General features: G+C 40.0%; 1 long non-coding RNA gene across 1 annotated transcript; it reads left to right on the forward strand.

Annotated features, from left to right (window-relative positions):
• The first annotated feature begins 467 nt into the window (after positions 1-467).
• Positions 468-25,629, forward strand: LOC147915833 (uncharacterized). The gene is made up of 4 exons (XR_015553742.1): positions 468-649; positions 1,581-1,651; positions 21,441-21,530; positions 25,531-25,629. It is a non-coding gene; the product is annotated as an uncharacterized LOC147915833 (long non-coding RNA).
• Positions 25,630-26,102: the final 473 nt, after the last annotated feature.

The following is a 26,102-nucleotide window of genomic DNA, read 5'->3' on the forward strand; positions in this document are numbered from 1 at the left end:
ATGGCTACAGCAATTTCAGGTGTCGCAACAAGACATGAAAGGGACCCATGAGGGAAGAGTTAATCTCCTCCTCTGTGCCTCTTTTTAAGAGTAAGGAATCTTTCTCATAAAGGCTGCAACAGACCTCCCCTGATGTATTCTTGCCAAAATTGGGTCATTATGTCCCTTAAAAACCAATCATTGTTAAGAGGAATGTGCCTGCCACAGTTGACTCAGACTAATCAGGATTTATCTCTAAGTCACATTGGAGGAGGGAGGGACATCAGACAAAACAAAGGCTCTTTTAGCAAAAAAAAAAGAAGAAGAAAAGAAAAGAAGAAGGAGGAGGAGGAAGAGAAGGAGGGGGAATCAGCTAGGTAGATGTGGTTTTAAAATCTGTCCACAAATTCTTTGATACTCCTCCTTTCAAGAATTCCCCTCCCCTTGAGCACCATGCCACCTAAGCAGCCAATGGAGAGGCCCACTTAGCGAGGAACTGAAGCCTCCTTCCCACAGCCATGTGAGTGCGCCATCTTGGAAGTAGATCCTCCAGGCCCAGTCAAGCCTTCAGATGCCTGCAGCCTCCACCAACAGCCTGACCACAAGTAAACGAGAGACTCTGAGCCAGGACAACCCAGGCCCAACTCCTGAATTCCCACATACAAAGACAGTAAGACAATAAATCTTTGTTGTTCTAAACCACTAAGTTCTGAGGTAATATGTAACTTATAGGTTAGGTAACCAATTGTGACTGGTATTTCTTTAGGGAACTTGAGTATTCGTTTTGTATATGGAAATCATACCATGTCTTAAAATTGTTTTACTAAAGGGAGAAGAGATTGCCTTGAGTCACTGGATGAGGTGGAAAGAATTTGGATGTAGAAACAAATAGAATTCTGGCCTTGGATCTGTCACTAACAAACCTTATAAGTAATTTCACTTCTCTTGATCTTGTGCTCATTATCTATAACATAAAGGAACTGAGCTAAACGCTACCTGATGCCTTTTCCAGCTCTCAAATTCCATGGATATGTGAAATGCTTAAATTTTGCTATGTTTTAGGTTGTATAGCACAGTGTTAAGAACACCAGCACTAGAATTAGATGCCTTGGGTTTAAATCTCAATTTGGTCACTTATTAAATAATTGTTCTTGGATGAGTGATGTTACCATTTTAAGCCTCAGTTTCTTCATAGGTTTGTTGAGAGAATTAAATAACATAATCCAGGTAAAGCTCTTAGCACGTGGTAGCACTCAGTATGTGCTCAATAAATGCAGGCAATTGTTGTTATCTATAGTATAGCAGCACATTTTTAAAAATAAACGAACTTTTGAAATGACAGAGTTGTATTTTTTAGGTACTTTATGGTTAGTTTATAGTTCACTGGGCCTCTGGATAATCCATATGTAAAGTGCATTTTATAGGAACTTGGAGCATATTTTTATTATTTTTAAAAGTATAGAAATTTATATATGGAGCTTTGCCTTATAATTTATTGCTGGCCATACCCTGGATCAGGAATTCAACCCCAAATTACAATCTCATCCATACAGGAAGGTACAGTCTGAGGTATAATGATCCATTTTTATATGTGTTTCTAGGCCTGCTTCGCAGTGGAAAGTTTGGTGGCCTGTGCTTCCTTGATTCTCCCGTGTGGCACAGCCTGTAGTAGGTACTCCATTATATTTTTTATTAGTATAAAGATTAATAGAAATCTAAGTCAGTTTCTGCTTGTGCCTTAGGGTCTGATCATCAATAAAGTTCATTGTCCACCAGGTGCTCTGGGCCTGGTTCTGCCAAGTTGGAAGTCTCCCTTCTCAGGTCTCCCTGACTTGAGCTGCTGGCTGGACAGACAGTCAGCAGTCCTCTGACAGGTTTCTGCCTTCCTTATTCATGTCCAGAATGTTAAGACCCCTTTGGCCCAGAACAGTTTTCTGGGATAAGTTTCCAAAATCAATATCTGATGTCTCTATTTGCTTTGGCACCTGACAGTGACTTAGGTAGTGGCAAACAGGGTTAGAATATTCTGAGCTTTCCATTTTCCTGTTGTACAGCCAGGGTCACCTGAGGCTCCAGACTGACTTTCCAGCTGGAAGCACAGAGTATTCTGGGCAGAATTCTTTGCCAATGGGCGTGGGCTGGGCTTGGCAATCAAGAGCCAAGAAGCATCCAGTTCCCAATGCTCTTAGCTTCTGAATTTTTAAATAAAGCTTTGTTTTATAGACAAAGATTTAAAAATATAAAATAATTTTTGTTGTTTCTTTTTCCTATGATATTTTGCTATCATTAATTCCTTTAGAGCTACAATGCAGCCACCCAGAAGCCTATTGTTCTCCTACCAGTCTTAACGGGGCTATCCTCCAAACATCCCTGACTGACCTTGTTGTGATCTGCAAGCATGAATTACTTGAACAAATTTATGTCTTGAATCGGTTTCTATTGCTGCTGTTCTCTTGTCCGTATTCTTCATGATTTTATGTAAGTTGATTAAGGTCCCTCTTCTTGCCTTAGGTTTCCAGATTAGAATCCGGATTTTTTATACAACAGTATTTACACAGTTGGCTCTGCTTTCCTTTTGCTATTTCAGGTGCCCACCTGCTTCAGGATCTGCACCTGCTTGCTTATCTTACATCTTTTACATACCACTTCTCTTTTATCAGGCAAAACCATGCTCTCTATGGGGAAAAATCACTGTGCTTTACATATGTGGAAAATTTCCAAACCCTGAGGTCTGGTCTCCTAATCTTGGCATTCCATAGTTTTCAGGAAATTCAGAAACAGACTTGTTTGTATGAGGAATGAATCTGTTTTCTATAATATTCAGGAAATTTAAAATCCTAGATCTGGGGATTCCCTTATTGTAATTGTATTCATATTTAATATTGGACACAGTCAAAAGAGTGAAAAGGCAAGCTACAGAATGGGAGAAAATATTTGCAAATCATGTATCTAATAAGGGGTTAATATCCAGAATATATAAAGAACTCCTAAAACTCAACAACACCAAAAAAACAAGTAAACCAACTGAAAAATTGGCCAAAAGACTTGGATAGACATTTCTCCAACGATGATATACAAATAGCCAACAAGTATATGAAAAGATGCTCAACATCACTAATCACTAGGGAAATGCAAATCAAAACCACAATGATGTATCACCTTATACCCATTAGGAGGGCCACTATCAAAAAAACAGAAAATGTCAAGTGTTGGTGAGATGTGGAGAAATTGGAATTCTTGTGCACTGTTGGTAAGAATGTAAAATGATATAGCTGCTATGGAAAACAGTATAGTAGCTCCTCAAAAAACTAAAAATAGAATTACCATGTGATCCAGCAATTCCATTTCTGGATGGAACAATTGAGAACAGGATCTCGAAGAGATATTTGCACACCCATGTTCACAGCAGCACTATTCACAATAGCTAAGAGGTGAAGCAACTCAAGTGTCCAATGACAGATGAATGGATAAACAATATATGGTATATCCATACAATGGAACATTATCCAGCCTTAAAAAGGAAGGAAATTCTGACACATGGTACAACATGGATGAACATTGAGGACATTATGCTAAGTAAAATAAGCCAGTAACAAAAAGACAAATACTGTATGATTCTACTATATGAGATATCTAGAGTGGTCACATTCATAGAAACAGAAAGTAGAATGGTGGTTGTCAGGGGCTGGGGGAGGGGGAAATGGGGAGCTGTTATTTAATGGGCATAGAGTTTCAGTTTTGCAAGATGAAAAAGTTGTGGACACTGGTTGCACAACAATGTGAATATACCTAATACCATTGAACTATGCACCTAGAAATGGTTAAGATAGTAAATTTTATATTATATGTTTTTTTACCACAATAAAAAAATTAATATTTGTATTTCACATACCTGCAGTATATAATATGTACTAATTTTTCTTAGGAATATCATGTCTTATCAAGGGTCATATCTTTATTTACCCAGCTTTACAGCCAAATGGACTTGGTCCTCCACTCCTAACCAGTGTCTCAGCCAGAACAGGCATAAAATAAGATACCAACACCCAAAAGTAGCTAAGTTAATTATTGATGATGACCTTGTAGCACTAAATACATATTTTTATTGAATACCTCTTATGTAGCCTGGATTATACTCAGTGGGGAATTACAAGAGTACTGCCCTCCTTTTCTCCTTTGAGCACAGGAAATGGATTTGGCCAAGCAAGACTAAAGTTCTGGAGGGGTGGAAGGGTGGAGAGATTGAGTGTTGGTGTGCCTCTATGTTGCGTAATTTTCACAATGGGCTTTCCTATGTGTACAAGAGGGCAGTGGCAATGCACTTACGCCACACTTGCCAGCCATGGCATAGGCTAGATGGGTCTATGGCCAACCACTGGGGAAGAGGAGGAAGGCTGTTTCCTGCCTGCAGAGCCCTTCAAAAACAGGGATAGAGGCTCAGCAGGTGCATGGGGCAGGAAAGGTATTCTTAGCAGAGGGAAACTACAGGAGAAGACATGTGGAAGTGTGAAACACTAGGTGGTATTTATCGAACATATGAGAACCAGGCATGAATTTCAAAGGATGAGTGATAGGAACGAATACTTCTTAGTCTTCTTCGTATCCCCAGTTCTTGACAATAAATTCTGTTGAACTGAACTGGGTTCAAGAACTTGAAAACATTTAGATGTGTATGTCTTGGGTTGAAGAGGAAATAAGTTGGGAGGGTTTACATATAATTATACACATACATATACCTACAGAAAGAAAGATTATTATCTTCAGAAAAATCAAAACACTGTAGTCTGCCAAGCTGACTTATCTGGCAAGATGTCTGTCAGTAATTATTTTTCCCAATCACATTCGTGGTCACTTTATTCGTTTCTTCTAAGACACTCAATATCAATTTTTTTTGTAGGAATTTCAGGTCATTTGAAAGGCCAGACAGTAAGTATTTCAATTAAACAAAAGACACTACAACAATGCCAAAAAGTTCCTACCATATTTAACTACAGCAGAAACATCCAGAATAAATGTTAGGGGTTATGATGGGAAGAGAGTTTTCTTTTCAGAAGAGCTGAGAGAAATAATTGTCTTTATACCCTGATCCTTTGGACCCAGAAGAACACATGCCAAGAGGAGGTCAAGAGGGCTGAAGGTGAAAGCCAAGTGGAAAGGTGTGAAGGAGATAGCTGCCTTCCCACAAGGAGCAGTTGTTGCACTTGCTGCCACCTTTCTTGACACTCTCCAATGGCTGGTTAAGCTGAAAGCTGCCAGCTCCTGCCTTACAGGACTCTGCAGCCAGGACTATCAGGTTCAAGGGGGCCTGGGGCTCTTGAAGAATTTTACAGACCTTGAGGAACTCTCTCCACTTTCTGTGTGTGTGTGTGTGTGTGTGTGTGTGTGTGTGTGTTGTTGCCAGAGCTACCAGAGTGGACGCTATCCTGACTCATGGAATCTTTGCCACTCACCGTTTCTCAAATCCTCAATAAGTGCTTGGAGCAGTTGTAGCCCCCAATTCTGCACTTCAGGAGGAAGCATTGGTCTAAAATAAGGGGGAAAGCCATCCACAATGTTTGCAGAAGCCATCAGGAGAGCTCAATGAGAAGTCTCTTTCTACCTGTTTAGCCACGTCCCTTTATAACAGAGTAACTTCTGAGACTTTTGTTTTTGCTGAGGAAGATTTGCCCTGAGCTAACATTTGTTGCCAATCTTCCTCTTTTTTTTTTTTTTCTTGCTTGAGGAAGATTTTCCCTGAGCTAACATCTGTGCCAGTCTTCCTCTATTTTATATGTGGGTTGTCACCACAGTATGGCCGATGAGTGGTGTAGGTCTGCGCCTGGGAACTGAACCTGGGCTACCGAAGCAGAGTGCACCAAACTTAACCACTATGCCACAGGGCCGGCCCCCTGAGACTTTTTAAGAATAAAATCAACCCATCTTTTACCTCTCCTACCACTGGCTCTCCCAGCTGATAAACTGATAGAAATTCTGCAGGAGGCCCAGCTTGTTCCAGCATAGCTCTCCACTTCTCTTCTTCACATCAGGTATGTTCAAGTTTATCTTAAATTGAGAAAACTCAGATTGAGATTAAGTGCTGAGATTCCTCCTTCAATGCCTCATTCTGGCTTCTGTGATGATTTTTATTAGCCTCACAGCTTTAACTGCAGGGCAGCTGCTGCAAGATTTTAGACTTTTGAGGGTGTTGCATAGGGGTGTTTGAATTTGATTGGGGAAACTTATGATAGTTTGTATGGGCATGCTCACAGTTTTTCTTTGTTCAAAGAACAAGCAGCATATTTGTGCATGTTGAGTGAGAAAGTAAAGATAGAATCATTTATAATTGTTCTTATTGCTTTTGATCACATAGTAAATGTGGCAAAACAACAAGATGTTGTCTTATTATTGTCATATCTCTCCTTTTGGTCTATAAGTTGTTTAAAGGCAATGTCTGTGTCTGATGCATTTTTGGCATCTTACAAGACTAGTTCTATACCTTACAAACAGTAAATTATCAAGTGAATAATATTAATAAGAAAAAATAAGCCCTGGGTGTCCCAAAGTTGCTTTTAGCCAACAGTGCACGAGGCTGAGGGAACTATCTCCATCTGGATATTATTTTCATAAGTCTGCCTATCTGCCTCTCAACCTTAAAAGAAAAGGATCTGATAATCAGAAGTTTTGTCCTTATCTGAAAGAAGTTAAATATTTTTGTCATTTATTCTGAATCGACTTCTGCACCCAACAAGCTGTTTTGAAAAGTAAGTTGTATTTCTAAATCTGGAAAGAAAGTTGGGCTTTACATGCTAGCTTTGAGGAGTGAAGATCTACCCATCTCTTGACCCAACAGCAGTGGGTCAGAATTCTGAGCTGCTTTTCCAGGAGCAGTAATGGTTTTGCGTCTATCCATCTACAATCCCACACTCAGACATTTGCCCCATCACCATTGTGCTAAATGACTAATTAAAAGCATTTTTGAGGCAACGGCTGGACTTAGGGGTACACTCTGGGCAGTTAGACAAGATCAGTATAATTGGTCTATCTGAAGATTGAACCTGCAGTCATGACCTCATCAACAACATGTTCTAGCAAATAAAGCTCTTTACATAAATATCTATCTATCTATCTATCTATCTATCTATCTATCTATCTATCTATCTATCATGTTCCTTGCCTTTCCATGAAGAAATATACATTAAAGGACATAAACACACAAATATATACGTAATGCAAAGATTTAAGTGTGTATTTGATCATGTATGTCTATAGTTTCTGTGGCTGTTTCTAAGGTCTGGGAATCTGATTTGTCCTAAAAACTCCTAGGTTCTTATCCACATATCTATTAATGTCTCTCTTAACATAGACTCAAACCTTCAGAGAAGGCCAAAACAACAATCCTCTCTTCCATTAGTGCTTCTCTGAGGCTATCAGTTCCCTGCCGTGAACTCCCCTTCCTGAACTCCTTGCATCCCTCCTCCCTCCTTTCTCTCTTCCCCTCTACCTACTTTTCCTCCCTCCTTCCTTCCTTCCTTCCTTCTTTCATGCCTTCCTGCCTTCCTTCTTTCCTTCCATCCACAAATAGTGTTGAACCAGACACTAAAATGTCACTGCGACTACAGTGGTGAACAAGAGACCCCAAATTTGCCTTCCTGGAATTTATATTGTCTCATGGAAGAGAAACAATAAAGAAGGTAAGTAAATTACATTTATAGCAGATCAGATGATGATGAGTGCTATGGATAAAAGTAAAGAGAAGGGGGCAGAGATTCCTAGGAGGGAGGTGGTGACATTGGATAGTGTGTTCCAGGAGGGCCTCACTGAGCAGAGAGCATTTAAGCAAAGAACTGAAGAAGATGAAGGAGCAAGCCCCAAAGTAGAGTCATTGTGTTGAAAGCTAAAACTGAATGGCCCATGGGAATAGATGGCAGCACCTCTTTACTTGACTCTGTGGTGATCAGTGAGTTAATTATGCATCAAAAAGTATCTAATGACTTATCTTTGGTAGAAAGACAAAAAATATACACCTGAATCTCCTCTCCTTCCCCCAATTTAATCCTCAAAGGCAGTGGTGAAGACTGTACACTCTGATTCTCAGTGTAAAGAGAATTTCTTAGACAATGAGGTGAAATGACCCCTATGGTCATGGGTCCAAAGCCTGAATGGCCCTCCCCCTCACAGAGCACCCAGACAAAACTCAAGGGTGAATTTAAACTCCTTCACACAGGAAATAGTCTTACTTGCCTGAGGCACAAGTATTTAAAGAAGTTCTCAAAATTTCAACCAACAAAAGAAAAGAGTAGAGAGGGAGAAAGAGAGAAAACTTGAGTATCTGCAGAGGAGAATGTAGGTTTTGCTGAGCAAGTCTAGATAGGCCTACAGCAACCAGGAGAAGCTCTCAGGATAATCCTGCAGATGAGGTCCGTGTTTACCTGCATGGCCTGATGTGCAGATGTTAGCAAGAGAGCCCCTCCAAGGGAAGGAAGGCATCCTTGCCACCGCTGCTATCAATATTTTAGTATTTAAGAACATTGGTGAATGACTACTATATGCTAGATCCTGTGATAAATGCTAGAAATGCAAACATAAATAAAACACAATTTTATTGAGCTCACCCACTATGAGTTTTTATGGTTCCCAGCCAAGCTGCACTGAATGCCACTAACTGCTCTTCTTTGGTTTAGTCTTCTTAAATCTATATAACCACAAATTAGGATAAGATTGGGAAGTATAATGTCTGTGTCAGATATATGTAAAATACTACCAAATATAATTTGAATGGAAGATGGAATCCAGGATAAGTGGGGTCTTACACCCCAAAGGTCTGATTATACACAAGGCAAGAAAGCCTGTCTTATATTTTTGCTTGGCATGAACATGAATATCAAGATGAATACTTTAGGTAAATATGTGAATGTCCTGCTGAGTTATCCACCTTGAATCTGGAAGAGGGCTGATAACCATGTGCTCTGGGAAGAATTTACTTCTAGACCCAACAACTATCAATAATTTATCAAAGCCACTTTTACTTCGGAGCACCCATTTCCCGTCAAGAGTCAGGTTCAAGTCTTGGAACCAAAACACAGCCAAAGAAGGAGGTCAAAATCCTTTTTCTGCTTTTACGCACATGCCAGATGACATTCGTAGCTGTTGAGAAGGAAAAAACTTTTCCCCTATGGCCTCCTATGTCTCTGCCTGGGGCCCTGTAAATTAGATGGACAAAAGGCAGATTAACAAGAGAAAAACAGCAGTTTATTAACATGTGCGTTGTGCATACACACAGCAATATCTAGCAATGAGTAACTCGAAGTGGTTAGACCTTAGGCTTATATACCATCTTAATGAAAGAACAATACATTTTTAGAGAACTGATGAGACTTTGTTTCTAGGATAGAAAATTGTTGCAAGGTAAATACATAGGGGAAGTAATGGAAGACAAGGGCTAGTTAGTAAGGCTTGTTATGTAGATTCCTCTAGTGCTCTCTGGGCTGATAAGGGTCTAGAGATATTTCTGGTGATTAACTTTTGTCTTTCCTAGTAGAGAGGGGAAGGGGGACACCTTCACAAATTTATGTCCTGCTTTTAGGCAAATAGGAGGAGGGCAGATAATTTTTCCTGTATCTGCTTCTTCTCAACTGCCTTCAGCTCAAAATAATTCTTATGCCAGCATGGCATATTTCGGACTGGCATATTCTGCTACCCTTCATATCATGACACATTCCTACAGTTATGACCCTATGGCCAACCAAGTATTTTTCCTGCCTCTGCAAAGAATTCAACACATTTGTAGTGATGGTGCTCAGGGCAAGCTGCCCCAGGAAGCACCACTCTGGTATGCGGATTATTTCGAGCTGAAGACAATAAGGATATTTGACCTCCCCCACTAACTGCCTAGAGAATCTGGCATGGTGGCTCATTCCTGGAACAGATCTTCTATCATGATGGCTATAAAGATAATGTAAAATAGATGTTGCAATGGGAGGGGCACCAAGCCCCTTTTATCAAAAAACTCTATCTCTCCCTGACCAAATTATCAATAGATGACCCTGAAAAGAATTGTCCTTCTGCCTTCTGAAGTCCCAGGACACTACCCACCCCCAACACGTTCCTTCGCCTTTAGCTGCAATACTTAAGCAAGCAGCTTAGACAGAGGGACGAGTTGCTCATTTTTGAGCTTCTCCCATGTACACATGTTATTAAACTTGGTATTATTTTCTCCTGCTAACCTGTCTTGTTGATTGTTTGGCCAGCCAGAAGAGCCTTAAGGGAAAGGGCAGAGGGAGATTCTCCCTCTTCCCCTGACAGTTTATATATCCGCTGAGTTCTGGGTTTCCAATACTTGAAAACAATACAAAACAAAAGCACCATCTTGCCTATCTTTTCAGCACACCAATGAGTTACAAGGAGCTGTGCACATTCACCTAGTTATAGTCAAGTCTTGATTCTTGCACTGAATGGAGTAGGTCTATAGGCAACCTTAAATGACATGTTTAAAATTATTTATATTTGACTTCAAAATATATTCTGGAATGTACTTGATAGAACTAGCTGATATTCTAGTAATAAATTCTATTTGAATTTATTTCAAAGATGGTAGTGAATATTTACCAGGAAGATCTGATTCTAAAACTTCTTAGTTTCCCAAACTCCCTTGATCAGTTCTTCTCAGTTCTCTATTCCATGTTCTCTCACCAAAGGTTGAGTTTGCTTTCCCTGAAACTTTCATAGAGTAAGGGAGATGGTGAAGTACTTGGGTATCAGTTTTCCTGATTGTGAAATAAATAGAAGGAAATTAGATATTGGGCAGCAGTGCGAACCAATAGAAAGTAACAATGAAAATTTTTGATAAATTAACAGAAAAAAAAGGAAAAGAAAGTTTTCAAGATTTGTTCTGGTCTAGCAGAAAGTGCTATGCAATCAAATAATCATAAAGTTCCTTGCCTGTATTAGCTGTCTGACTTTGGGCAAGTTGGAAGAATAATCCCCACTTTTCCATGTTGTTGTGAGGATTAGACATAGCTGTAAAGCACCTTGCTCAGTGACAATCAGTGGTAGCTCCTAGAATAGTAAGCATTTAATAAATAGTTATTGAATGAATGGCAGCTATAGCAACAACAATAATATACAAAACTTTGTAAAAAGAAAAATAATTGTATATAAAATAAAATTATTATTTCTATTATTACTATTTTATGCAATCAGAAATAACCTGGGTCATGTTATTTGGGGCAGGAGACACTAAAAGACAAACAGCTTCATTTTAATACTGAGAGGATTGATTCCATCCTCTTCAAGAGAAATGTGTTATCCAAAATTGTGGTGTTTAATTCTTTCTTGCAGAAAGAATTGGAAGTTTTAAAGAATTCCAGGAAACCAGAGGCTTCCAGGTAATGAATCACAGAGAAAGGAATCACCATTTTCTGACTAGAGGTTGATTCTCTAATGTTAAAACAAGGTCACAGACTTTCCATTACCTTAACTTAAACTGACCTTTTCTAATGACAAAGCCAAGCATGACTCAAGGAAACCCTGAAGGCTTGGCTAGTGAGCCAGTGTCTCTTTCTGCCGTTGACATAGATCTCTCGTATGGGCTTGAACTTCTAGCTGCTTTACTCCGCTCTGGGTCTGCTTCCTAAAAGAAACTATTCTTTGGCCTTTTCTTTATTCCATTGTTAATTTCATTTGGGTATTTACGCTTCCTTTTCTAAGATTTACGTAACTAAAAGTAGTATATATACATAAATATATGCATATACTACTGTGTGTGTGTGTGTGTACCTCAGCATGTTTTAGTCTCTTGCTCTTTCTATTTCATAGCATAGAACCGTGACCATTCTCTACATGTAACTTCTGCTCCTTATGTGGAATTGGGGTGACCTTCAGCCCAGCACAGAGTTCCATGAACTTGTCCTAGTTTAGTATCTGAGTGTAATCCCTGAGCTTCCTCATGACAATAATTGCAAGTGCAGAGATCCATATCTCTTCTTCTTTATTTTTTTTGTGAGGAAGATCAGCCCTGAGCTAACATCCATGCCAATCCTCCTCTTTTTGCTGGGGAAGACTGGCCCTGAGCTAACATCTGGCCGATCTTCCTCTAGTTTATGAGGGACACCGCCACAGCATGGCCTGACAAGTGGTGCGGCGGTGCACGCCCCAGATCCAACCTCCGCCAGCAGCGGAGCGTGCACACTTAACCGCTATGCCACGGGCCAGCCCCCATCTCTCTTCTTCTAATAAACCTCTTTGGCATTCAAAGGCCCCACAGTGGACAGGAGTGACATGAGGAGGGGGGTCAAGTTGAAGTGACACCAAGGTCTGTGGTACAGGGGCCTTGACTGCTGAGTGGAAGCTCATCTTGGTGAGTTACAGCTAAAAGGAAGAGCTAGAGGAAGTACTTGATTCTTGTAGTAGCCAAGGGGCCTGGAGGCCTCAGCCCTATGGGTCAGTGTTACCCACAATGGAGGGGCTTTCAATCAAACTGGCCACGACCTGACTGTTTAAAGACCTTGTACTTCTCTATGGTTTCATAGAGCTGAGGCTTCACAAGTTCTGGCTCCAGAGAAGCAATGTGCTAAAGGCTGAGAGATCTGGGGTGAGAGGTGTCTCAGAACACTTGTGCTGAGTCCTCTGGGACAACATCAAGAAGATGAAGAGATGCCCACATCCTAGAAGCCGTCTCCAGGGCACTGCTAGAGCTGGCTGGAGGAGGCACTATCCTCTACTCCTGCCACTGCTACTGGTTCAAAGTCAAGGCCTTCCACAGCAGTTCTTTATGGGGAAAGGCTATGCCCCAGCATCTTGTCCCATTACAGGACCCTCATGCCTTGAGATTCCTAATCCCAAAGATCTCTTAGTGATCAGAGTCTCTTAGTTCATGTTTAGAGTCACTTCTCAGAATGCAACATGGCCCCAGGAGTGCTTGGCCAAGGAAGTTCCCACTTTTTTCTGCAGTGATAGCCTCACAACTTTTTTAAGACACTTAAAACATCAAGGTTCTGGTTACACTCCTCTCCCAGAATAACACCCTGCACTTAAGTGACTCAGTAAGGTCTCCTAAGTGAGTCTTCCCAGAACAAGGAAAATCTTTTCAAAGTGATACTGCCCACCAGGACAATGGAGTTTATTCACATCCTACTTACGTAAGTGAGGAGACCACTTAAGTGATTCTTCCCCAAACAATGGTGATCTGCCTCACTGCATGTTCTGCCCTACACTCATTATGCACTGAAACAGCTGCCAACTTCTGTCTTTGAAAATGGGAGAAAAAATTAAAATGCTCAAATTTAATTGCAAAGGGGGCATCAGTTTGATAGGGTACCCACAACAGATGCCCCGATGCTTTGTTGGTTTATTTCTCACTTGCATCCTGTGTGTTAGCTTCTCAATTCTGTACATTAAGTGCGAAGCTAAATGCACTTATTCCTTTGCCTTCAATCACTAAAAATGTTAGCATGTTTAAATATATAAACACACACACACACACACACGATGTTGATATATATCCCACTGCCAAAATCTGAAATGTAGTTTACCTTCACTTTGCAAAGCTGCCTGAAAGCCATGATCTTAACCTTATTTGATAGAATATATTTCAAGAGTAGGGAAAAGATATGTGAGCTGAAGAGCTAATGTCATGCTACACTTATCTGAGTTCTACAATGCTAAGGAACCCTCAATCACATTTTAATAGAAAGTAGGGAGCTATGGTAGAATCCCATCATAATATGACAAGTGGGGTCCAAAAAGACTTACTATAGACTATGATAAATAAATGACAAGCAATAAGATATACTGGAGTATATGAGGAAGCCATTTGGGTTAAAACTAATGTGGCTTGGCCTTGTTTTTCCAAAGGGCCTGACACGGCCTGTTGAGCATGCATTGTATATCTGCTTTAAGTCTTCACTATGTCTCAATGACAAGAACAAGGCCCTTAAAGATGAGGATGTAACTTCCCCCACATCAACATTTCCTCAAGGATAACCATCTCTCCCTAGACTAAGGATTAATTGCTGACCTGCTGCATTCACCTTGTGCCACCACCTTGCAACCACCAACCTACTGTGTTCACTGAATTGCTGTGCCAGCAAAACAATCTCATGACTATTGTAAAAAGGACATTCCAATCATATGTGATGGATGTTCTTTGACAGCATATAACTACTCTGTATACCCACCTTCTTTGCAGTGTTCCCTTCCTTTGTGTAAGGACTCTGCCAGGCTATATGGTCCTCAGGGTTGGCTCATAATAAACTCACCCCAATTTTGATTTATAGATTGTTTATGGATTATTTGTGTTGACAACTGTATAACATGTGGAGTTGTATTACCACAAGATTAATAAAATTACCTAGCCTGTCATCCAGGAGTTATCCTAGGGAATTCTTAGTGTGATCCAAATCCATCCAGATCCCTGCTGCATTTTGGAGCCACTTGGTGGGAGTTCTTCCTGCACCCATCCCCCCAGTAGCCAAATGTCAGTGGGGATGATTCTGGATCTCATCTTGGCTGGGACTTCCAGGACAGTGAGAGTGACTCTAGGAACCTCCTGCTCTGTTGAAAGCTATTCTGTCAACCCAACCTGAAAGACTGAACCAATGGAATAGTGTAGACCTATGCTCTGGTTTCCTGCTTCCTGGTCAGGATTGCCTACTGTTTCCCCATCAAACTTCATGCTCCCTTTCATAATCTCAGCCTACTTCCCAGAACATAGGAACATTCACACACTTGCATTTGGCAATTGAGACTGGACAGAGGATAGAAGCTAATTGGATTATATGCAAACTGGCATTATCCTGGGGTGTGTTATCATGGGGTTTTATTCTACTATAGCATTGTGTGCTTGTCTCCCCCACCCATGTCCTAAGCTCCCACCTAAGAGCAGAGGCAAATAAATATTTTAAAAGTCATTGTAGAGCTTCCTTTATTCCACATTCTACAGTCATACATATGATCCCACAATAAACCAACAACAGCAAGGCCAAGGGTATATGTCAAGTGTGTTGGTCCTATGAATAATACCACATTTTCTGATGGCTAATATGAACATTTAACTTTATAGAGGAATAGGTGTCCTCCTGCTCTTCAAAAGCTCCTGAAATCACACAATATTAAATGGATGGTTTCTTAGAAGCCAAAGACGATTATCAGAAAAACATTTCATACTGGAAATTTTTGAGCAGTGGCTGGCAGTAAGGGGTTTTGTCTGGAAAGGGATTGCATTACATTATTGCAATAATAATTAGGCACAAAAATGTCATTTCTGTGCCAGTGGTGAAACTAAAATGTCTGAATGTCAATATAAATAGACATCAGGATATGGTACAAGGGGTTGAAAATATCATTGAGATTGCAGGTGTTTTGTTGGCAAAATAAAGACATTGAGCAAACACACGTGTTATTCCAGTAAGCCACAGACTGCAAGAAATCAAAGCTCAAGTGCGTGTTTTCTCTTCAGTGAGGGGGCAAAAACAAGGGTACTTTCCAAGCTGGTAAACCAAACATTTGTTAGTTGGGAACACCTGATACATATCAGCATAGGTGCAGTCAGAAATTTTTCTCCAGGGACAAGGGTGTGGAAAGAAAAATATGTGTTCCAGGGTGAAGAGGAGGCAAATAGAATTGATTCTTATCACAAATAGCCTGTTTAATTAAAGAGACATTACTGTCCAATCTGAGTGAGGTTTTCAACCTAAAGTGAGTTCGGACATAAGATATAACTGCAAATAGCTTATCACTTAGTGAATTTTTTGAAAGTAATTTTAAATGAACATAGTTTTAAAATAATATCTAAATGACTTTATTCTCTTCCATTACTCTGAACTACATCCTAAGTCTTGAGAGCCAGAAATGAAAACTGAGGAGCTTCATTCTGGGAAGATGGAGGCAGATTCTTACCTCCTCTCATGGACACAACAAATCTACAACTATCTGTGGAACAATTTCTTCTGAGAGAGATCTGGAAACTGGATAAAAAGAGACCCCACAACAGGGACAACACTGACAGGGGTGGAAGAGGCAGAAATACACCTCTGCTCAGGAAAAAACACATCCTAGCTGTGGTGCTTCATGACCAGGAGCAATCTTCAAGATATGAAGCTTTTCCCAGAGGACTAGGGGAGGTGGACGTCTGAATGGGATCTATGCCACAATAGGCATCCCAGCCTTTAGATTCAGCACAACCAAGATGAGATCCCATAATACCTGGCTTTCCTGGCTTTGAAAATCAACAGAGAATACTCCCATAAAAACGATCAAACTTCAGAGAAAACCAAGGAGCTTCACTTCTTTGTCATTGCTGAGAGAGTTCTATGTATAACTTCTGTGGATTAGCTTAAGGTTGTGGTGGGAGGTTTGGGATACCTCTTCCCTAGCTCTTTCACTTAGCATTGTACAGAAAAGGGCATGTGCAGTAGGTCACAGTGAGGTTGGATCATCATTAGCTTTACAGCTCCCAACTCCAGATTCTCAAAGCAAGTCAGAGGAAGACAGTGAAGAAGGGATGGTTTGGCCTGTTTCTCAGGGGTGTATGGATACTCTCCCACCAAAAAAAAAAAAGTCTCACTTTTTTATAAACAATTAAACATATTACCTACAAATATATGAACAATTCTCACTAATATACAGTTTAAACCATCACTTCAAAGTAATTGTTCACAAAGTCTGCTAATGAACAGCCTCCTGTGGCCTTCCCAATGGAACGATGACAAAATTTTATCAAGCTCCCATTAGGGGCCTAAAGCCAACCAAAGATTTTCTCTAGAGTGCCCGAAGAGAAAATGGAAAATGAAAATAAACTCTATGAGTTGCAATAATCAAATCTTAACACCCTAACTGCTCATGAATAAGTAACCCAGTTGATATAACCATATTCCAATTTACAAGCTCGTCAAACTATCCTATCCAATTCAGCAAACTTTGAGCAGTTCCTCTACGCCAGGTGCTGTTCTTGGTAAACAAGGACAGTATTATAATGGTCTGTAATATACTTTAAAATATTCTTAGGTTAAGCTATAGCATCTTAATAATGTATCAGCTCAGGGATGTTCAGCCCACATTCCAGAGGGGGCAACTACAGTTCATTCTGTTTTCTGTGTCTCAAGATCAACAGTCTACACTCTGCTCATCAGCATATTGAATGTCAGAAACAAATCTCTGGTTTTTAACAGTGTTGATTGGCATGATGAATGTTGAATGTTAGATATCAGACATCACTGGTGAAATTAAAAATATTCACGATGCATGGATTAGTTACAAATATTTGAGACTCTCTCCACTCCTGCATGAATAGGGTATAAGAAGCAAAGACTGAGCCTTTACCCTTAGAGGTGGAACTCAGGGTTTGATCCCTAAATAGTCTCACGTCTAGCTGTTGGTTATGAAGACTTCTGTGGCCTGATGACCGGAGGAGTAAAAGATTCCTGACTTTGGAGTGCTGTGTCAGCCTTTAAGCAGGGAAGGTAGTTTTCAGAGCATCTAAGATGACAGAAAGTTGGGACTTCATTAAACTTACAGAACTGCAGAAATGATTTTGAACTTGCTTGCTATCTCTTTGAACCTATCTCTTTGAATCTCTATCTCTTTGAACCTGTTTGGCTAGTAAATATCTCAAATCAAAACTTGGTTTGAGACCTGCTTTCATTATGACCTGGTAGCAAGGTTGAAGAGTAACTAACCCTCATCTACCTCAACTTCTTCAATGGCTATTGTTACCCTCCAGAATGAACCTAAGAATTGTGTGTGACCAAACTGACTTAGATCAGTTGCAATACATAGGCCCTACTTTCAAGGAATTCAAGGAATTCAGAGGAGTTTCTATGGGGCTAACTGCTGCTCAGCAGAGGCTACCCGAGTTCCAAGAGACTGACCAATCAATGGCCATGGTCCCCAATGAGAGGTGTATATATATTAGTCCACTAAGCCGTGATCCTCGATGAAAGATACTAATATATATATACTAGTCTACTAAGCTTCCTTTAATCAACAACGTAATGAAGATCAGTTACGCAGTTTTTCTTTTGTGGGTCAGGAACATACATCTTGGGAAAGTCCATTTATTTTCACATTACCTGAGAGATAACTAACTCTTCTTTTAAAAGTTCCTGGAGAGGGCAGCGTTACGGTTTGTTTTGGGCCCAATATTCAAAGTATGGGAGAGGATTTCTTGGTGTCTCCTCTAAACTTTGCTATTGACAGGTAAAGAAATAATTCAGAATAGCGAAGGTCTTGTATCTCAATGTTTAGTTCTGGGTTTCTCTCTCCTCAGAGGCTTTTGGTCTTGTTATGTTTTTTGTTTGTTTTTTTCCCCATCTTTAGAGTTGGGTCACTGGAGTCCCTTGCTGGGGGCTCTCCTGCCAGTTGCCCTTTGGAATAAATTGCTTGTTAGCATAAGTGTTAGTAAGAGAATACAGGCCAAAATGTAAGCCTTTTTATTGCACCCAAAATGCAACCTTAATTATACAAGTGTGAGTAACCGTCCTTTGGCTGACTCGCCCTCTGGCTGCGATTGGTGAGGCACCCTGGTCCTGCCACAAGCTGTAATTTACAGCACTGTAAACTTCACTTCCCTCCATTTCTTCCTCCTTTACCCATCCCACCAACCACCACAGTTTTTAAATATAGAGCTGCCCTTTTTGGTCATAGTTCATGGCTAGTTATAGCAAGACTCTCTTGATACTCAGCCAGACTTTGATGATTTTTTAAAGGTACCAGTTAAGAATACCAGAAGTTACGAATAAATTTCTCCACAAGTTCAGAGTAAAATTCTCCTGTTCCCTTTCCCATAAGTACTAAAATAAAGTTAAGAAATCCCTTTACTTTCCATCCCCATAAAACTACATTTTGCTTCCAATGGCTCTTCTTCCTAATGTTTGAAATCAGTAGCTAGTATTCATTTCTCATGCATTTTTCTAAACACTTATTCAGTGGTGGGTATTGCACTGGAGTGAACAAAAAAACATTGAGACATGTATGTATATACCTTCAAGGAGCTCACAAGTCTAGTGGAGGCGGAAGACTAGTATGCAAATAATTACCACCAATGACACGTGATGAGTGATTATGGTGTAATACGATGGAGCTTCCCAAACTCTAGGACATCTAGCTTCCTCCCTAGAATGCAGCATAGTATGATCATTAAGATCACTGGCTTTGGAGACAGACCATTTGCCTTCAAATCCACCCCCATAATTTATTCCTGTGTAGTCTTGGGCAAGTTACATAATCTCTCTGAGCCTCAGTCTCTGTAAAAGTCATCTGTAAAATGGAACTAATATTAATTCCTCTTTCATAGTGGATATACAGCACCTAGCACAGTGTCTGGTACATAGTAAGCTCTCAATAAATGTTAGCTGTTGCTTATTGCTTGTCTTTCAAGGTTTGATTCAAATGTGAAGACCTTTACGTTCCATCCATATCTTAACTCTCCAACTTTATTTTCTGTTAATTAAAAAAATAAATTTAAATTAAAATGAAAATGCATATAGACTACATACAGCAGCATTATATTATTTCTTTCTTTTTTTTTTTTTTTGTGAGGAAAACCAGCTCCGAGCTAACGTCCAATGCCAGTCCTCCTCTCTTTGCTGAGGAAGATTGGCCCTGAACTAACATCTGCCAATCCTTCTCTTTTTTTTGCTGAGGAAGATTGGCCCTGGGCTAACATCCATGCCCATCTTCCTCCACTTTATATGGGACGCCGCCACAGCATGACTTGACAAGCGGTGCGTTGGTGCGGGCCCGAGATCTGAACCTGCGAACCCCAGGCCACTGCAGTGGAGCGCTTGCACTTAACTGCTGAGCCACCTGGCTGGCCCCTATTATTTCTTAATTTTAAAAAATTATTTCTTAATTACAAATACCTCAGCCTTCTAAGTGGTATGGAGTCCAGGAACAATCCAGCAGAATGATGCATAAGAATACAAATTTAAATTGATGAAGCTGAGAGAGGTGATTGCTCTACATATGAAAAAGGCTGGATGCTTAGTTAAATATTGGAGATTGGGAGTTTATTTTCTCCCCAAGACTCTGCTAACATGATAATAAGTAGATTTTAAAGTTTCAGAAATTCAAAAGCAAACACAAATAAAACAGATCACAAGGGGAGATATTGCAGATGAGAGAGTTAAACAAATTTTTGGAAGATATAAATTAAATCAAAGAGTGGTGACTGACTTAGCTACAGTTTAAAGTGCCTAAAAAAGAGGCACCTGATCAAAGACAAGCTCTGCGAGAGAGGCTCAAAAGAACTTGGAGGAACTTGGTAACACAAAGAGCAAGGAAGAGGAATTACCAAAAATAGGCGTATGGGTTGAATGTTTGAAAATGGAGCAGTGGGGCAGACAGAGCACTAGCTGTTTGCACTCCCACCTGCTCAAAGGAGAATGAGGCCAAGGACCCAATGTGAGAGTTACTCCAACTGCCAAGGATGTCAATCCCAATTATACACTTGGGGACCAGAGATATGCCCACCTAGTGGGTCAATGGACTATCACTGTAAGCCAGCCTTTGGCCAGAACTTCATTTATAACCTGACCTCCCTCCCACGTGCTCTCTCACTAACGGGGGGCTACGATGATGCTTTGTGTCTCTGGATACCAGTGTCGACTTGGGCCCTCTACGTCCAAGAAGACCTTACAATGACTGGCTATTCTCTTTTCCCCAATATACTATTACTCAAGTAAATGGTTGTGGGTCTCTGGGGAAAGACTAGTGTAAGCAATAAAGAGTATACTTACCATGGTGGAGTGTGTGTGTGTGTGTGTGTAAAAAGAGCTAGGTAGTAACTCCATAAAAAATAATAGATTATGAAAAAATATATATAATCATACTACATTACTTGACTCTATAGAAAACAATATTGACAGTCATAATATGTAAAACAAAAAGTTATTAATTTAGCCAAAGAAACTGATGTAATTATAATGATAGGGTGAGGGTGAGGGAGGAGAAGTATGGTCATAGTATTATCTATGAGCTGGAACTTCAGCTAATCCTTCAGCAGACCGTTCCAACACTCAGTCAACACTCTTGTGTGCTGGCTCTTAATGAGGAAGGGAAGCCACTTCTGCACAATCATAAAGTTCAGAATAGCCTGGGGAGTCAAAATCTATAGAGGCATCTGCCCAGATGTCCTTATCTCATGTGTCAGGGGCTAAGGTTTTCCCAACCAGAGTTGTGACTACCTTGGTTGAACTTTGAACCCTCTTTGAAGTTTAGCCAGTCTGAATATCTTGGTCTTCAGCTTTTACTGTGAACCCATTGCATGAGATGAGGGCTTCTTTGAAAGCTACCAAAGAGATCCTCTGGTTTTTACACTTAATTTTCAATTTGTTAATTGCTCTCAGCTTTTCATTATCAACCTGTACAGTTTCAATGCAACTTAGAAACAACCACCCAATTCCACTATCGTTGTATTTCTCATCCCTCCCACATGTACATTTCAAAGTCCTGAATGCTCTCATTGACTATTGCATTTCCCTCTGCAGGCACATCTCAGCTCACTACCATGAAAGTTTCATCTCTTGGCCCACCCACCACCTTGTGCCAGGGGCTGTCTGTACACCAACTGCCACCAGGTATTTGTTCCTCATTACCAGCCAGGGAGTGAGTGAACTGGCTTCTACCTTACTGCATGCTTTCTTGGATCCCTTCTGGCATCAATGGTCGCAAGTTGGATTCTCCAGAAAACAGATGTGAGCTTGATTGGGAAGTGCAAAAGTTTAAGAGAAGGAACAATTGTGAAGGAAGAGGGATGGAAACAGGATTAGGCAGGATAAGTATCAGACCACAATGCAGATGTGACAAATCTCTGCCAGCCCAATGGGAGGCCCGAGCTCCAGAGCAAAGATTATCTGTGAGAGGAGTCCTGAGAATGGCCAGGCCCTTTTGCTACCTCCTAATATGGTTATAAGCTAGGGGCTGCCTAAGGAGAGTATGAGCTCAGCCACCCTACTTTGCTCAGTCATTGGCTGAAAGCTGCCCTGAGAAAAGGATGACCTTGACTTCAATGCTGAGCTGATCTCGAAGGAGCTAACCGCAGTGAGTCCTTTCGTGAAGGGGGTCTGAGCCATACATCTCCATATCTGCCACTACATGGTTCTTATCCTGAGCTCATATTCTGGTGAGGGAAACAGACACTTGAGGCATATGATTTCTATTCAATATGGTATGCACAATGCACAGGGTCAACTCGGCATAGCTAAGTGAAGGAGTGGATGGGCTGGATAGAGTGGGAGTGAAGACTCTAATCAAGACCAATCCCTAGGGTCTTGACATCTTGTCCCCCTTAGTTAACATGTCAACTTGAAAGATTGAAGTAAGACCATACTGTGTATAATATGTGTATTCACAGAGGGTCAATTTATCTTTTAATCCCTAACTGAAAATAACTAAAATGATGCTTGCCATCTTCCAACCACAAATGGTGAAGTATTTAGCCAAAGTGGAAACTAATTTGATTTTTCATGGAGTTATAAAAGAAAGCCAAGAAAATGTCTTAGTGTAGAATGCTTTATGCTTACTCAATTTTAAAGGTTTAATAGATTTTTTAACAATCATCAAAAAGTTTTTATCAAGAGACTATACTTAGCATGGTCCTTGTAACAGAAAGAAACCTTACTGTGGAATGTATTTTGAGTTTGGGCTAGTCAATAAATCATTCTAACTTCCGGATAAACCATCATCTAGAAAAACTCTTGACCTATTTCATCAAAGTGCAACCGCTAGAGTCATTATAAACTTATTTAATCTATTTTTCTTCATTGGAACTTTTAGATTACAGAAAAAGAACATACTTTAGTCAAAGAAAAAAGAGAATAATACAGAAATAGTAACATATTATCTCTCCTTTAGAGGAAGAATATTAGTTTTGTGATTTCCAAGATGGTTTTCTGGATATCTTCATTTCAGTCTGGGCAACTTGCTTCACCTTACACATGTAGAAGAATCGCTAGACTTAGCATTCAAATCTATTTACTGAATAGATCACAATTCCCTACAATAACTTGTTTCATCATTGAATAATTACAATATCGCACACCAAAATGGAGATAAGTGAACTCCACTATCTGGTCAATCTTAATTAGCCACTATCAAGATCCCTTTGAATTGAACTATTAAATCACCTTGAAGGATACTCCCTAGAATGTTATGAAGAAATCATTCTCATCTTCGTTCCCCAGATTTGTTTTCCCTCCTGATTTATTGAACAGAATATACATATATATATTCTATAAAAATATCTATGGCTATAAATACATACTCCTTAAAGATTATAAACAATTCTATCAAGTGATAATGGATAGATAATTGATTTCAGGATCTGAAAAAGTCTCAAATGTTTGATTCTTGCAGGAAATTACTAAGAAAAACTACTCACAAATGAACAGTTTAGACCCTTCTACGGTAACAATATTCTAAGTCAGCTAGAAGCCAAGGTACAATGGCTAGCTTCCTCCGAGGAACCTCTGAGCCATGGTACTCAGAGAAAATTCCTCTACGAGTCCTTTAGCCAATGTGATGGAAACCGTCTATTATTTTCTTACTCATATATTCAATGACAAGTATTCTTTGGCCTTGAGGATTCTACTCGACTTTAATAGTGTGGCCTTTGTCAAGTGGTGTGCAAAAACACTGCTGAGATTCTACAGGGTCGCTTGTCCATCTGGATTTGATTTAGTTAATCTATCAAGTACTTGTGTGCAATTTTTCAGACACATGGTTTTGCTTCTCTATTTTTCAAGTAAGCTCTGTTTACTTAGGCAGATGTTGCAAATTAGCTCTTAAAATATTGCAAATGAAGTAAAGAAATCTTTTATAGTAGATCTGGGTCTAATGTGAATTTCATTACTGATTCACAAAGACAGACTAATCCCAGAATTCTATGCAAGTCCTCAAGAAAAGATTTTTCTTTAGCTTTAAAGACATTTTCCCCCTCCACTTTCTTGTTCCTTGCTATGTGGTGTCACCACTGCACATTGTGGGCATCCTGGATACAGTAGTCCCCGGTTATCTGTGGGGGATACCCTCCAAGACCCCCAGGTGATGCCTGAACCTGCAGATAATACCAAACCCTATATATACTATGTTTTTTCCTATGTATACATACATATCTCTGATAAAGTTTAATTTTTAAATTAGGCACAGTAAGAGATTAACAACAATAACTAATAATAAAATAGAACAATTATAACAATACACTGTAATAAAAGTTATGTGAATATTGTCTCTCTCAAAATCTCTTATTGTGCTGTACTCACCCTTCTTCTTGTGATGATGTGAGATGACACAATGCCTGCAATATGAGATGAAATGAGGTGAATGACGTAGGCATTGTGACATAGCGTCCCAGCAGGACGGAGTGGGAGGGCACGAGATTTCATCACGCTACTCAGAATGGCACACAATTTAAAACTTATGAATTGTTTATTTCTGGAATTTTCCATTTAATATTCTTGGACCTCGGTTGAATGTGGGTAACTGAAACCTTGGAAAGCGAAACCTCAGATAAGGGGGGACCTTATCTGAATGTATGTGGAAATTTTTGAGCTCAGATTCATTCTTGGCCATAGAAAATGTGAATACCCCTAGCCTTTTCCCAGTTTCTTTAGTTGCTCCATTAAACCAAAACTCTATTGTGAAAGGAGTACTATTAAAGAATTCACTTAAACTAGTTGTAAGGATTTCATTAATTAGGCATATGAGTCGGTTCATTGAATTCACCATGAGGGAACGTTAATTTATAGCGCTTAAACCTATCCAGTTAAGACATTTTAAAATGCTGCTTTAAGAATGTACATTATTGGGCTGGCCCCATGGCTTAGCGGTTAAGTGCGTGCGCTCTGCTGCTGGCGGCCCGGGTTTGGTCCCGGGCGTGCACCAACACACCCCTTCTCTGGCCATGCTGAGGCCGTGTCCCACATACAGCAACTAGAAGAATGTGCAGCTATGACATACAACTATCTACTGGGGCTTTGGGGGAAAAAATAAATAAATAAAATCTTTAAAAAAAAAAAGAATATACATTATGAACAGAAAATATTTTTCAATCATTATACAGAGAATACCTAGGTTTTCCCTTTCTTTATCAGTCCCTTTAAAAAGGAACAAACTATGAAAATTTTTAAGAAACAGAATAAATTCTCTCAGTTAGCTCACCCATTCACGTTTCCACCAGCTATGCTTTGCTGATGACCCCTAAAGCTATGCCTCCAACACTCATTTCTTCACAATAGTCCCGCCCCGTATTTTCAACCATCTGCACTATGACTCCACCTGGATACGACTAGAACTCATAATAATTACTCCAAAAGGAATCACATTATCAATTATATCATGTCAAGGAAGGCAAGATGCTTATACTCAATACTCAAAGAGTAATCTGATCATCAGCAGCAGGTTGGCATTATCAGGGAGCTTCTTAGAAATGCAGACTCTCAGGCTCCACCCCAGACCTACTGAAGCATGATCTACATTTTAACAAGATCCTTAGGTAATTTTCCTACACACGAACTTTGAGAAGCACTGGATTAGACTACACGGATTTTAGGGTCTGACAATTTTGAATTTGTTTTCCAGTTCCTGTGACTTATTGGCTGTGAGACCACGAGCGAATTAGCCTCTCTGAATCTCAATTTCCTCATCTGTAAAATAAAGATAATATTTCTAAAGGTTGTTGCAAACATATCCAAGAAAAGTGTTTTTGTGTGTGTGAGAGAGAGAAAATTAAATAAGTTATAGAAACTCTTAGGTTGAATGGTCAAATATTGACAATTTCTTACAGTTCAACCTCACCTGGAACAGTAAGCTCTTAATAAACTACAGGTAATAGGTATCTGTACTAGTTTCCTAGGGCTGCCATAACAAACTACTGCAAACTTAGTGGCTTAAAACAATAGAAATTTATTCTCTCACAGTTCTGGAGGCCGGAAGTCTAAGATCAAGGTGCTGGCAGGCTTGGTTCCTTCCGGAGGTTCTGAGGGAGAATCTGTTCCATCCTCTGTCCTTGCTTCTGATGGTTGCCTGAAATCCTTGCCATTTCTAGGCTTGTAAATACATTCCTCCAATCTCTGCCTCCATCTTCACACGGTGTTCTCCTCTGTCTGCCTCTATGTGTCTTCCCTCCTTCTTATAAGGATGCCTGTCTTCAG

This window comes from Ceratotherium simum, chromosome 12 (assembly GCF_057802395.1).
Source record: "Ceratotherium simum simum isolate JZ-2026a chromosome 12, ASM5780239v1, whole genome shotgun sequence".
Taxonomy (NCBI): Eukaryota; Metazoa; Chordata; class Mammalia; order Perissodactyla; family Rhinocerotidae; genus Ceratotherium; species Ceratotherium simum.